The sequence below is a fragment of the Neopelma chrysocephalum genome, unplaced genomic scaffold (assembly GCF_003984885.1).
Source record: "Neopelma chrysocephalum unplaced genomic scaffold, ASM398488v2 Primary Assembly neopelma1_132, whole genome shotgun sequence".
Taxonomy (NCBI): domain Eukaryota; kingdom Metazoa; phylum Chordata; class Aves; order Passeriformes; family Pipridae; genus Neopelma; species Neopelma chrysocephalum.
This window is the reverse complement of record NW_020897794.1, coordinates 1,866,366-1,879,315: the sequence shown is the minus strand read 5'-3', so window position 1 is coordinate 1,879,315 and position 12,950 is coordinate 1,866,366. Positions and strand designations below refer to the sequence as shown.

Genomic DNA, 12,950 nt, shown 5'->3' with positions numbered 1-12,950 from the left:
GACTGCTCCTCTGAGCACTCAGGGAAACCCATCCAGTGCATCTCCCTCGCTCCCAGCAGCTCTGCTCTCCAACATTCCAGCACGAGGCAGGACCTTGCAGGGCCCATCCCTGCAAGACTCTGCTCTAAACCCCCATCAACAGCAGTGCTGTGCAGAGCCTGGGTGTCTCACCAAAACACTCAAGGGATCCAAACCGTGTGAAACAATGAATTACATTCATTTGAAGGCACTGCACGTGCCCACACAAGCTCTGTGGGGATGCTGTGGGCAGCCCTAGTCCAACCTGCAGGACCCTCTGCCTGCTCGGCCCTTGGTCCTGCATGTTTGTTGAATTCTCTTACATCTGGTCTTCATTTGGTCTAGAAGATCAGTGAGGCAGGAATAGCCAAAGTACCCAAAGACTCTGAGGCTGTTATCTGATGGGCATTTCTACTAAAAAATCAACATTAAAAGCAGTTAACTTAAAAGAACAAAAATTCAGGCAGTTGGACCAGCTGATTGCTGTACATCTTCTATTCTATTCTAAAGTTTTATTCCAAAGCTTTTATCACCTGACCATCTCGTGGCAAATGCACTACACAGAATTCTTCACTTTGGGCACAGAAGAATAAGACAGCAAGAAGGAATATTATTTGTGTCTGATGTTTGCTCATCAGAAAGCAAATACTCTCCAAAGATTGCTCACTGTGTCACACATTCCCGTGGGGCAGGCTTAAGCTTCAAAACCTTCCTAACAAAACAATGCCTTAAAGCAAGTTAGTTGATCCGTGATTTATAAACCAAAACATGTTCTTAGTCAACAAATTTTACCATTTGGGACAAGATCAGACTAAGAATGTAAAGAAAAAAACAAACATGGATTCTTTGGCCATTATAATGTCTCTCCTCTTACGGTTCAAGTGCTTTCCTATGAAGCTACCTGAGAGTTTGTGTTATGAGCAATCCAACCCCTTACAACTTATCAGGTACAAGTTTGTCTCTGCCCACACACTGAACTCTGGCAGCAGTGCTGTGCAGTCTGAGATTTATCAAACAGTGCATGAATCCCAAAGTGACCCAAAGTCTCCCTGCCCTGCCCACAGCGAGGCACAGCAGCACCATCCCAGGAGAGGCAGCTGTGCAACAAGGACTGCCCTGTCCTAGAAACTCAGCCATCCCTCCTCATCCACACTGACCAGCCTGCTGACACCACAGGAACCTCTTCACCACAACTTCCCAACACGGCTTTGGAGCACAAGGCCTACAAGAAATTACCTTGGAAATCCCACTCACTCGTCCTCAGTCTCAGTACCTCTTTTTACATAAAGGAGCTGACAGCACTTCCTTTTTTACCCCCTTGTCTGGTTCCTCTGGCCAGACCCCAGGCTGCAGGGCAGGGCAGGAGGAGCCAAGGCCAGGGGGAGCTCTGGGGGGACTGGCCCTGGGCTCAGCAGGGCCATGGGCACCACGGGCTGCCACGGGCACCACGGGCTGCCACGGGCACCACGAGCTGCCACAGGCACCAGGGGCTGTCACGGGCACCATGGGCACCAGGGTGTGCTGGGGCACGTGTGACTGAAACACTGCTGGTACCTGTGCTCCAGACCTGCTCCCAGCTCTCCTCCCTCCACACCCTCAGTTGAGGAGGGCCCTGAATTCCCGTGGCCCTGGAGGACGGGAGCTTGGTTCCTTCAGCCAGCTCAAGAGCGGGGAGGGGGCACACACATGTCACCAGCTGCCTTGGTTGTGACCTTCTGCTTCCTCATTATCACACGTCCTTTCCCACAACAGCCTGTCCAGAGAGCTCTCCTGTTCACAGAAAGGAGCTTGGAGATGCTGTTCCAAGTATTTTCCTGCTAAGGGCTTGGTTTAAGTTTTCTTTCTTGGTGTGCTTTTTGTACTCTGCACCTGCCTGGCACAGCTGGGGTAACCCCCACATCAGGGAGCTGGAATTAGTCTCCCACAACTAAAGCAAGTGATTTTGGAACTGGCACAGCCCTGACAGGCCTGTGTAAAGCAGGAGCTCAGCTCTGCAGTCTGACCTGTTATTTTAGTGTAGGATCTCCCATCAGGCAAGGTTTATTTTCCCTGGAAGAAGCCTTGGGATATCAGCATACTCTTTAAAGCTAGAGATCCACACTTAGTTATATGGAACACTAATTATAAGCAAATGCCCTAAAAGCAGCACATGATCCAGTACAAAGCAGGGAACTGCAAGCACAGAAGGTGTCAGAATCTGTTCCAAGAAGCACAGTGGAAGGCAGGAGGGATTTAGCATCTATGTATAACTGAAAAAATCACAAATTAAGTAAAGAAATGATCCAGAAATATATGCCCCACATTGTCCTGTTCCAGTGAGCAGTGTCTGAGGACAGCATGCTGCTCTGAGGCAGGTCACTGCTGAGGGACAGTCACTCCTCCTGCATTCCCCACTAACAGCTCTGCCACCAACTTCAGTGTAACACCAGAAGCACCACATTTCATGAGTAAGAGAACAGAGCTGGGCTGTGCTCCTGGCTCTGCCCCTGACCTGCTGTTGGACCAGAGGCACATGAACCAACCTCTCCCTCCCTCCCTGCAGCAGCTCTGCCCGTCCCACATGAACTCCCTGGAGCAGGCACTGCCTGCAGCTATTTTCGTACTGCTTAAAAAAATACAGGTTCCTTTCACTTCCCAAGTCTCATCCATGGCCCCAACTCCTGAAGGACACTGCTGGAAGGGACTCTGTGCAGCACAGATTTCAATGTCAAACTTTTCTTCTCTGTCCATAATTGTCCAAAATGGACAAGCAGTCTGACAGCACAGATCTTAGTGACTTAGATGGCCAAGGCTGGTTTTCCCAGGATAACTCCTTTGCATTTACTCCTCAAGTCCAAATTTGTTTTCCCCTAGTCCTATAAATAGTATATTTGCATTCTCTTCCCACCCTCCATGCACCACGCTTCTCCCCTAGGATGAATTTCATTTTGTTATTTCCTGCCCAGACTTTTAACTAAACTCCATGGTTTGGCTTTAATAGCTGAGCTGTTGCAAAACCCTTTTCTGAGAATATAATAAAAATTCTGGGTTCAGTGACGCACACAAAAACCCACAAGCAGCACGCAGGTCTCCAGCCACAAACTAGACTGAGAGATAAAGCCAACAGGAGCTACTCACTGCCTGCTTGCTAAATGGCACGTCCTACTCATCACAAATGGCAAACCCCACAGCAGGAGCAGCAACACTCCAACTGCCTCAAACCCACAGAGCTGGGAAGGGACAGGAGCCGAGCTGGGACATGGAGCAGCTGGAGCAAAGTGCTGTTCCCAGGGCAGAGCCCTCCTGCTCTGGCTGATGGCCAGGACACCCAGACCTCACCTGCTCTGAGAGGTGCCCGTGCTGCAAGGTGCTCCTGGATGCATGTTCATCTCCTTACTGTGCTTTTAAAACATCCCTTTACAGCACAGATGAGAATCAGGCCCCAGAAGTTTAGGAGAAAACTGCCAAGCTTGTGCTTTTTTATTTATTTATACAAAATAAACAGCAGCTCTCTTGAGACACAAGTTTGCCCGTATCCATGACCTCGAGCCAACAGTTGGGACATTCAAACAACGACAAACAAAGAGCAAACACCAGCAAGTTTTTCAGCTGCAGTTCTGCAGCCATGGCACAGGAGAGCAAAGGCATCTGTAAAACCAGATCACAGGCAGTGCAGAATTCAGGAGATATTGCAAGGCTGAGCTGGAACAATTCTGTATTCAAACTGCAGCCCAGGTATTTCTGACCTCTGGTTAATTGCTCAGAAATCACATTCTAACTTAACATTTGTCAGACAAAGTTAACAGTTATGGTGCCTCATCAGAGAAATTACGTTTCATGCATTTGGGGGTCAACCCTCTCCCAGCTTCTTGTCGATTTATGTTTTATTTATGTTTAGAAAAGTGGCATCTTGTTCCAGCAATCATTAAAAGGCATTCACCCACTGCAGCTTTTGCACTTGGTCAAAACCTAATCAGCCTGAATTCAATGCACTTGATCCAAATAAACAGGGAGAAAGGAGCAGAGGCTAGAAGAGTTTGCCTTTTTTTTAGCTTATTCTCATGTTTTTAATCCACATGTCTTGAAATACTCTCTAAATGCAGCAAAAATAATTCTTTTCTATAAAAAAAAAAGGGAGAACCAAGGCACAGAATGGAAATTACAAATAAAACAACCTGGGGACAGGCACAGGGACTCTGCTATGCCAAAGTGCCAGCTGAAATTTCTTCAGAATATCAACAGTTGGAGACCAAGTTTGATTCAATCACACATTTCACAACCAAATGCCATGTTTCCACACTTTCACAAAACTTGTAATCTGCTCTCTGAAGCCTGCAACTTTTCTTGTTGACTTGAAACATTTGCAATGTTTAGAAGAGGGGTTTGTCAATACCCAAACCAAACAACTGTCATCATTTAATCAACAAATCCAGCACATGTTCCAAAGCAGATCCTACTGCCCCTGTCCCAGGAGGTGAAATCTGGGGAAGCCTGGCAGCACTGGAGCAGACAGTAAATGTGAGCTGACACCAATCCTTCCGAGCCTGAACCCACGTCCTGCCCTGCAATCTACAGAGCTGGTGGCTGAGCTTTAAAAGGATCAGATCAATGTACGGCCCAGCTCTTACATGTGGCTAAGAGAAATGCAAATCATCTATCTTGCCTCAGACAGGAATTAATCAGGAAGGAACTGCTCTATTAACCTCCTGCCAAGAAGCAGCCCAGGGGGCAGGGAGCAGCCTCTGAAGCATCCCAGCAGCTCCTGCTGCAGCAGGACACTGCACTGGCCAGACCAGCACCGCAGAGGGAGGGAGGTTCTGCATTTCTGCCCCCTGAAACACAAGACAGAACTTCTGAACTCAGAGTTTATCTGCACGGGGCACTGGGGAAAGTCAAATGAGTCATCTGAGGGCATCCAGTGAAAGTGGATTCACTTCACACCTTTAGCTGACTCTTATCTATTTTCCCCAGTGCCATTATATACACAAACCCTAAGTCAGACCAAAAAAAAAACCTCTTAGGCAACCTGAGCACTGAAGCGAACATAAAAAGGTCAGAATTGGACTTGCCAAATTTGTCTCTGAAGTCATGCTGGGCAACCATGTGAGAAACTGATAAAGATCTCCCCAGCCGTTGGGAGAGCAGCAGCATGTGAGTGCACTTGAGGGCACTTTCTCAAAGTCATGGAGTTTAAAGTGAAAAAAGGTGCAGCTGGTTGATCCAGGGATGGGAAAGAAGGAGTATTTCAGTTTTATACAGCAAGCTGTGAGCTGGGGCAGAGCCTGGGACCTGGAGAGCTCAGTCAGGCCCTGTGCAAGGTGGGCACACGAGGAACCAACCCTGCCTGACCCCCTGGCACAGCCCAGCAGGACAGGGGCAGTGCTGCAGCCCTTCCCTGGGGGGCCTGGCACAGATGGGCACAGCAGAGCCAGCAAGTCCCTGGAGCACACAGTGAGCAGTGGGAACACTGACCTGGGGGAACAGCAAACACCTCAGTGGGAGAACTGCATTGGGGCTGAAATGCAGCAATGCTGATGGTGTCCCGAGCAGAACCTTCGCCAGGGCACAGGAGCCAAGGCAATCTCAGCTGGGATCACAGTGCTGCTGAGCCTGAACACTTCTCTGGGGCCAGAGGAGACCCAGAGGAATACACCAGGACCGAGTGACTGGAGGAGACCAGAATAAGGCCAAGGAATCATTACACAGAGCCAGTGCTGAGGTTTCCCTGGTCTGTCCTGCTGCCTGTGCACGGAGCCAGGAGCAGCCAGCTGAGGACCACGAGACACAGCTCTGGGCTCAGCTCTGCCTGGGATCTGCAGACACAGCACAGGCACCTCCCTGTGCCCCTGCCCTGGGCAGCCAACCATCCAAACCAGTTCTGATCCAAAGGGAGGGTCTGCAGGACCCTCCAACTACCGACAAACCAACTGTCTCTGCAGCTCCTGCCCCACACAGCACTGAGCAGTTCCTTGTGTGATCTCCAGCTTTAAGCAGCTGACTCATCTGAATGCCCCCAGCATCTGGATCCTTATCAGCATCTGATCACAGCATCAACAGCACCAACTGCAGGCTCAGAAATCCTCATTTCCCCTGTGTGGTGTGTGTAAGTGTAAAGATACCTTACAACAGTGGGGACTGTTCCCTTTCCAGCATAGTGAGAACTGAACCAATGCCTGATTTTGACTGTTTTAAACCCGAATCTGCTTGGTGAGATGGATAGAGTGGGTCTGTACCCTTTTCACAAAACATGCTCATTTTGCAGTGAAATCCAACCCAATCTTTTTCATAGAACATTTTGTTCAACCACACAAAACTATTCCTCCCATCTGTGCTCCCATTAGGAACACTCAGATAATGCAGGATTCAGCTGCAGAGTCTTACAATCTTACAAACTTCCAAGCAACCTTGAGGTCAGCATGGAATTCAAAAGGCTCTTTCCAAGGCAAGCACAGGGGCTGCACAGGAGCAAAATACAGAACCTAAAGTAAGAAGAACAGATGCAAAACACATTTCATTTCAAGGAATTATTTGTATCCTACAACAATGAGGTCACTCAGTTTGTCACCCACATGCCTTTGCCCTCAAAAACAACAGGACTGAGGCTACTAAAGGATGATATTATGACCATGAGGATGACCAAGGTATCAGAGAAATATCTGGTGGCAGACTCACTTGTTTCTTTGAGGTAGTACCTGAGCAAAGGGGCTCACCTACATGGCAGACACTGACCTGCAGCCTGTGGAATTCACATTGTCTGACTTGAACCCAGCTGACTCATCCAGCAAGAACCAGGGCAATGAGCAGGACTCCTGTCCAAAATGTGAGGCCTGGCTCCTGGTTCTAGCTGTGCTAGAACAGTAGCCAGAGTATTTCCTTCCTTAGGCCTGTTTCTCTCCAGTGATCACACGTGTGCAACCACAGGCACCGGGTATGGAGTGTCTGCTGTGCTGCACCACGGGCACAGCCCCTGGGACAGGACAGGCTGCAGAACAGTGCCACTGCTTTGAGTGCCACAAGCACCTCAGTAACACTGACACACTCACAGGACCCCATGTGGTAGCACCTTGTTAAAAACAAGAAAGAGGAAGAAGGATTAAAAATAATTTGCACCAAGTGAAGGAGCAGCTCTAAAAACAGCTCCTGAAAACCCTTCCAGTGCCCTGCTCCGGCAGCAGGGACTGCACCGAGCTGCTGCCAGGCAGAGGCTGTCAGAGGGATGGGGAGAAGCACCTGGCTGGCAGTTCCACTGTGCAGTTGCCCTCCCAGCTCGGGGTGTGGGGCAGTGTTGGTGCCAGCCCCGCTCGCAGCTTCCGCCCCGACAGCGGCTCCTGCAGAGCCCCAGCTGCTGCTCCGAGCAGGAAAGGAAATAGTTTCTCAATGCATTGCTAAACAAACCCTGCACACAGCACCCAGCACTGGCCAGCAGGAAAGTGCACAGGCAAGGTATGCTGGAGGGGGAGAGGCCTTGAGAGGAATCAGTAAATACAAGCACAGAGAGCTGGAGGGGCAGGGAGAGATGGAACACCAGATGGATGGATTTTCCTTTGAACTCTCAGTCATGCCTGAGGCTGACACAATAGCCACTGCCCAAACACTACAGTATGTTATTTCTGCTTTGTCAGATGATGCAGACAGCATCATTTCTGGGTCACTTGGAGGCCACATACCACTCCTTTTCTCTCCCCTCCTCTCTTTTTCACACTCCCAGTGACTGAGGCTATAAACACTCAGTTGAGGTCTTCCCAGCTGAGAGTGGGAGGATGAAACTGCACAATCAAGTGGTTCCCTGGGCCTGATAAGATGATTCTCTTCAAAGATTTCATCTTAGTGCGGCATCTGAGCCTAATGCAGCTACGGGAACAGTCCTCTGCTTAAATATCAGAGATTTCACACCCACTGAACACTGAAAATGAAAGCCCTCCCCCTTTCTTTACAACCTGAGGACGTGCAACTGCAACAGAATGACTGAGAGTGCTCTGCAAGACCCAGAACTGTACCTGCCACTTGCTGAGCTGCCCTGCTGCTGCCACCTCAGCTCTGCAGCTCTGCCTGCTCCCATCTCACAGCTCTCCAGCACCCAGAGAGCTTCTTCACCTCACCTCAGTGAGCTTCTTCACCTCACCTTCACCTCATGCTTCATTAGGCTTAGCTGTATTTCCCTGAGGGGCACAGGAACTTCCTCTGGCACCAAGCCTGTACTGAAGGATATCGTGGCTCCAAACTGACCTACAGACCTGGGGAGGTTTCTCATTCCTCATGGAATTCGTGCATGGCCATTAGCAGGCTCATGGATTTACCCTGCTGGGACAAATATTTCTGCCCAAGCACAGCTCCTGTCCTACTCATCTGACTCCTTCTCCAGAGTCCCCAGATCCTGTACCTGGCCACGTGCAACCAAATCTCCAATAGCTCAAACAAACTGGTGACTATCTGGGACAGTCCAGAACCCACAGCTCACACTTCACAAAGCCCAGTTCAATAGTCTTGGCCCTCAACCAAGGTCTTCAACAACAGTTAACAGGCATCTGTCAGGAAAGGACTAGGGGGAAGCTTCTCTCTTTGGCAAGACATCAGAAAGGTTCTCCTGAGACCCCTTCTAGGGATTCTACATCATTTGAGACACTGACCTGCATCACAACAGCACTGACAGAAATCTGGAGAGCCTCAAGAAATCAAAGCCTTCCATCTCCCTGCCCCGAGCAAAGATCTGCCCTGAATATATCTTTCTTGACAGTTGGGGAACTCTAGGCTCAGATCCTTCCTATTTCTTGCAGGTTCCTAAGCAGAGCCCTGCAGGCCGGATTCGCAGAGCCCTCAGCAGCATTAGGAGCTGACAGACAGTGGGGTTGTGCATGGTCTGAGGGTGGTCTGAGCATGGACAAGGCTCAGTTCCTGGTCAGTCAGAGTGCACCCTGTGCTCAGGGGGAGTTCCTGGGCAGTCAGAGTGCACCCTGTGCTACGAGTCTGTTGGGTGCTCAGACCCCAACACCAGCCAGGCTCCTAAAAGCACTGCAGTAAACAATTCCTTGTATAACTCCCTGCTGTGGCCCACACAGTCCTCCAGAGGTGAATGCAGCCCAAAGATAACACTAATACTATGCCTCTCTGACTGTAATTATTCAGTATCTTTGCAAACCCACTGTATCTCTCCTCCCATAATGAAAACAATGACCCACAATCCCCTGTGGGCTTTACAGTGACTGCAGCCAGAAGGCAGCAAGTGACAGGGAGAAAGACTACAGAAGGTTCAGGATCTGGAAAGCACCAGGCCATGCTCTGGGGATGGAAGTTGCGTTACAACTCATGGATCTTTCTGTAAAATTCAAAATTTAAAGTGCCTTTAGAGAGAATATCCTCCATAATTTTTATGATTGCACTAATCACACAGCTGTAAAAGAACCCTCAGGTATATTTGACTGATGGCAGGGGAGGTGGAAATGAAGACACCACCAATCTGTGCATGTGTAAACTTACAGCCAAATAAAGTAGGAGAGTTTACAGCAGAGAATGTAAAGCCAGACATTTCCTTCGGCAAGGTCAGGAAGGGAATGACTAATTGTGGGTCCCCGTCATATTCCTGCACTTCCCTTTCCTCATTGCAAGCCTCACTCTGCAAGGCCCTGAGCACCCCCAGCCCTGCCAGGCAGGGAGGGCTGAGGGAACACCTTCATGCCTGGCCTGGCCACTCCCTGTCCATGCTGAGGGCACTGAGAGGAGGAACCAAGCTCCTGTAATGGGGCAGTTACTGCCCACAGTGCTGTCCCTAACCCACTGCTCTTCCCCTTGCCTTCCCAACCATCCCCCTTTTGTCTTACACATTTCTATTTCTGTAGCCTCGATAAAATCCAGGCACAAACCTTTAGTCTCTTCCATTCCCTCACGTACTGGCTGAGGAATGAGACAGATTAGCAGCTTGTTCTGCAGCACTCGGGCTTATTAGCAGAGCAAGGGAAGGAAACAAAACACAACCAAATCAAATCCTCTGCTCGTTTCACTCAATTATTTGAGCACTTCAAGAGTTCCACCTTTCCCTCCTCCCCCTGACACACAACTTCTCAGACTGCTGCTGGTCTGGGCTTTGGGGAAGAGGTTTGTACAGAAGAATGCTGAGTGTCTGTAGGAGCAGGTTGCAGGTCTTGGAGCTGAAGACGTTCTGTCTCTGCACCCTGAGAATCATTGCTAAGAAACCTTATTCTCTGAAATGCTCCAAATTATTGGCTTTCTGCTAGAAAGAATGGAGCTGTTTTGGCAAGGACTGGGGTCACATTTCTCTTTTCACAGACACTGCGTGAGAAAGCTGCCATGGCTCACTGCTCACATTTTGTTTTTCCCAAAATCTCTTTGGGGCTCTCTCTCACTGGTTCACATTTGCCCTTAGCAACCACGTGGGGTTTCTATCGTTTGCTTAAGTACAAATACAGGATTTAGAGTGGAGACACCTGAACTCAGATTCCCACCCCACACTTTTTCATGTGAGAGTTTCACCTAAACCATGTTATGCCCACTTAGGAAGCAGAGGAAAATGCAGTTGCCAACCCAGTAATAGTTGTATGAGAAAAAATACAGAGGGGACTGATAAGCAGCCATAAACTAGCCAGTTCTGCAACAGCTACTTGGCATCATAGAGCAGCCTGGAAAGATTTGAATCAACACTTGAAAAAAGATCACAAATACAAAGATAACAAACTCCAAGCTCAGCATTTTCAGGCAGATACAATATCCATTACTTTTGTGAATTCCACATAAACTTCACACAGCACATTTGTCTCTGTGCCTGAGCAGAACAGGAGGTGGGGGTTGGATTTTCTTTGGTTTTGTTTGTACAAGACAAGTTTGTTGTCACCGTTTGCTAAAACCAAGACTTTTCCATGAAAGTGTTTCAGGCAAGTTTCTCATTTTCAAAGCATTCTATGGAACCAAATTAAAGTTCTCAGAACATATTTTTCTAATAAAAACCTACATTTAAAAATACTTCACTTCTGCATTAAATGTACAATAGAAGGAAATATGCCAGTTCAGGATTAGAGTTTAAGCATTTTTCTCGTGCGTCCAAAAATTATTTTATGCAGAATTTGTGAAAAGTCTGAGCCTGAGTTTTCACTCCCGTTGGGGACTGGAAAAAGGCCTTTGGAGCAGAAGAGTTCTCACATTTTCCATCACTTCCACAACTTAGAAAACAATCCCGTTTCTGCAAAGTGATTTATACACTTGCTTCCCTTCATTGTATTTCTCTGCTTTACACCTTTCACTGTCCATGCTCTACAGGCTCTTCAGGAAACACTCCAGAATCCTCCTTCACCACCTCGCTGCATTACATGTGCTTAGTCACACCCCTTTTGTCTTAAAGCATCTCCTCCTGTGTGCTGGAGCAGAGCTGAGCAGGCTCTGGGTGCAGCATTTCAGCTCCCCCTGCTCAGAGCAGGAGGGACTCACTGCCCTGAGCCACACAAAACCAGAACTGCCCAGGAGGAAAGAAAAAGCCATTGTCACAGCCTGTGTGCTACTCTGTCATGGAAATCCTCCCCTCCTAAGGAGCAGGGGGAACACAAAGGGATTCTGTGTTGTGTTCCTCTGCCTGTGAACAACAGTTCTGAGTGCTGGACACCAATTCATGCCATAAGAGCTGAGATTTTTCACTGCAGCCAAGCAGCTCTTCATGGTTATGCAAAGATCACTCGTGGGTTTGTCATTTACAGCACTTCATCCTGATCTTTCCCAAAGGCACATGGATACGTTAGGCATTACTGAAAATCCTGAATTCCCAAGGATGCAATGCCACACCTGCCACTGAGACTCTACTACACCTCCTGCCAGGTGTGATACAAAACACTCCTCCAGAGCAACACAGTGAAGGCCTGTAAATGGTGAGGGGACCCAGCAGTGCTGCAGAGAGCTGCTCACCTGTCTCACAGGCACAAAGCCAGTGCCCACACAATATCTGGCTTGTTTGAAAAGAGAGCACATCACCTCTCCTTCCACAGCTCTGAGGATTCCCACAGATACAACACTTACACCTGCTCAGCCATCCCAGGACAAGTGAACAAAATTCCCTACGTATCAGGAGTCCTGCTTTAGAATCTGCTTCTGAGTCCACAATGTCTTAAACAAAAAACTTTCTCCCTCCATCCTTCCTTCAGTCTTATTTCTCTTTTGTGTTTTGGCAAAGGGAATTTATAAATTCAGCTAGATTGTTCACAGTATAATCTTGAACGTGCAAATAATTAGCAGCAGATTACTGTTAGCTTTCCAGCCGTGATCTGATTCCAAGAACACCAAAATGATCCGAAACTTCCAGATGCCCTGATTTCCCAGAGTGCTGGGTTAGGTGCTGCCTGTGCCCCCCCAGCAGAGCTGACAGCAGAGCCCTGTGCTCAGTCAGGTCACACAGGCAGGCGTGGGGAGCTCCACACCAGCACTGTGGCTGCCCAGGCTGCTCCTGGTGTTCCACGTCCTGGGGCCCATTTCCAGGCCTGCCATCAAAAACCCTGCATGTCCAGTCTTGACCCTACAACACTGTCACTGCCAATCATCTTCTTCTGATTGAGAAGAGAAAGGGGAGAGGAGTGAGCACAGTCACCCAAAAATAGGAAGCTGTAGCATTACTCACTACCTTGAGGACTTGCCTGCCCCTCCTTTTTGATTACTCAGCAGATGCTCTCAAATCAGTCCCTCAGTTCCTCCGTGCACCTGCCAAACCCCAATTCCTCAGGATGCACATCCACCCCCAGAATTCAGCAGGGCCCTTCCTGCCCACCCCCCTCCAGGGAGGAGGAACATGGCATTTGGAGTGAGCCTGGAACAGCATCAGGCCCAGCAATACATGGCTCACAACCACCTGCTCATTCCTCTGGCACTGAAATCTGCAAGGGTGGGATTCCCAAAAATTCTACAACTGAGTTGCTTTTCAAGTCAGCTGCAATAAAAAAGGGCAAATCTACCAGCCCCATGAAGGA

At 48.8% G+C, this 12,950-nt stretch overlaps 1 protein-coding gene across 3 annotated transcripts in view; it reads right to left on the bottom strand.

Moving 5' to 3' along the window:
- KSR1 (kinase suppressor of ras 1) overlaps positions 1-12,950 on the bottom strand; it is a 53,755-nt gene that overhangs the window by 24,649 nt on the left and 16,156 nt on the right. The gene's annotated exons all lie outside the window — the stretch shown is intronic.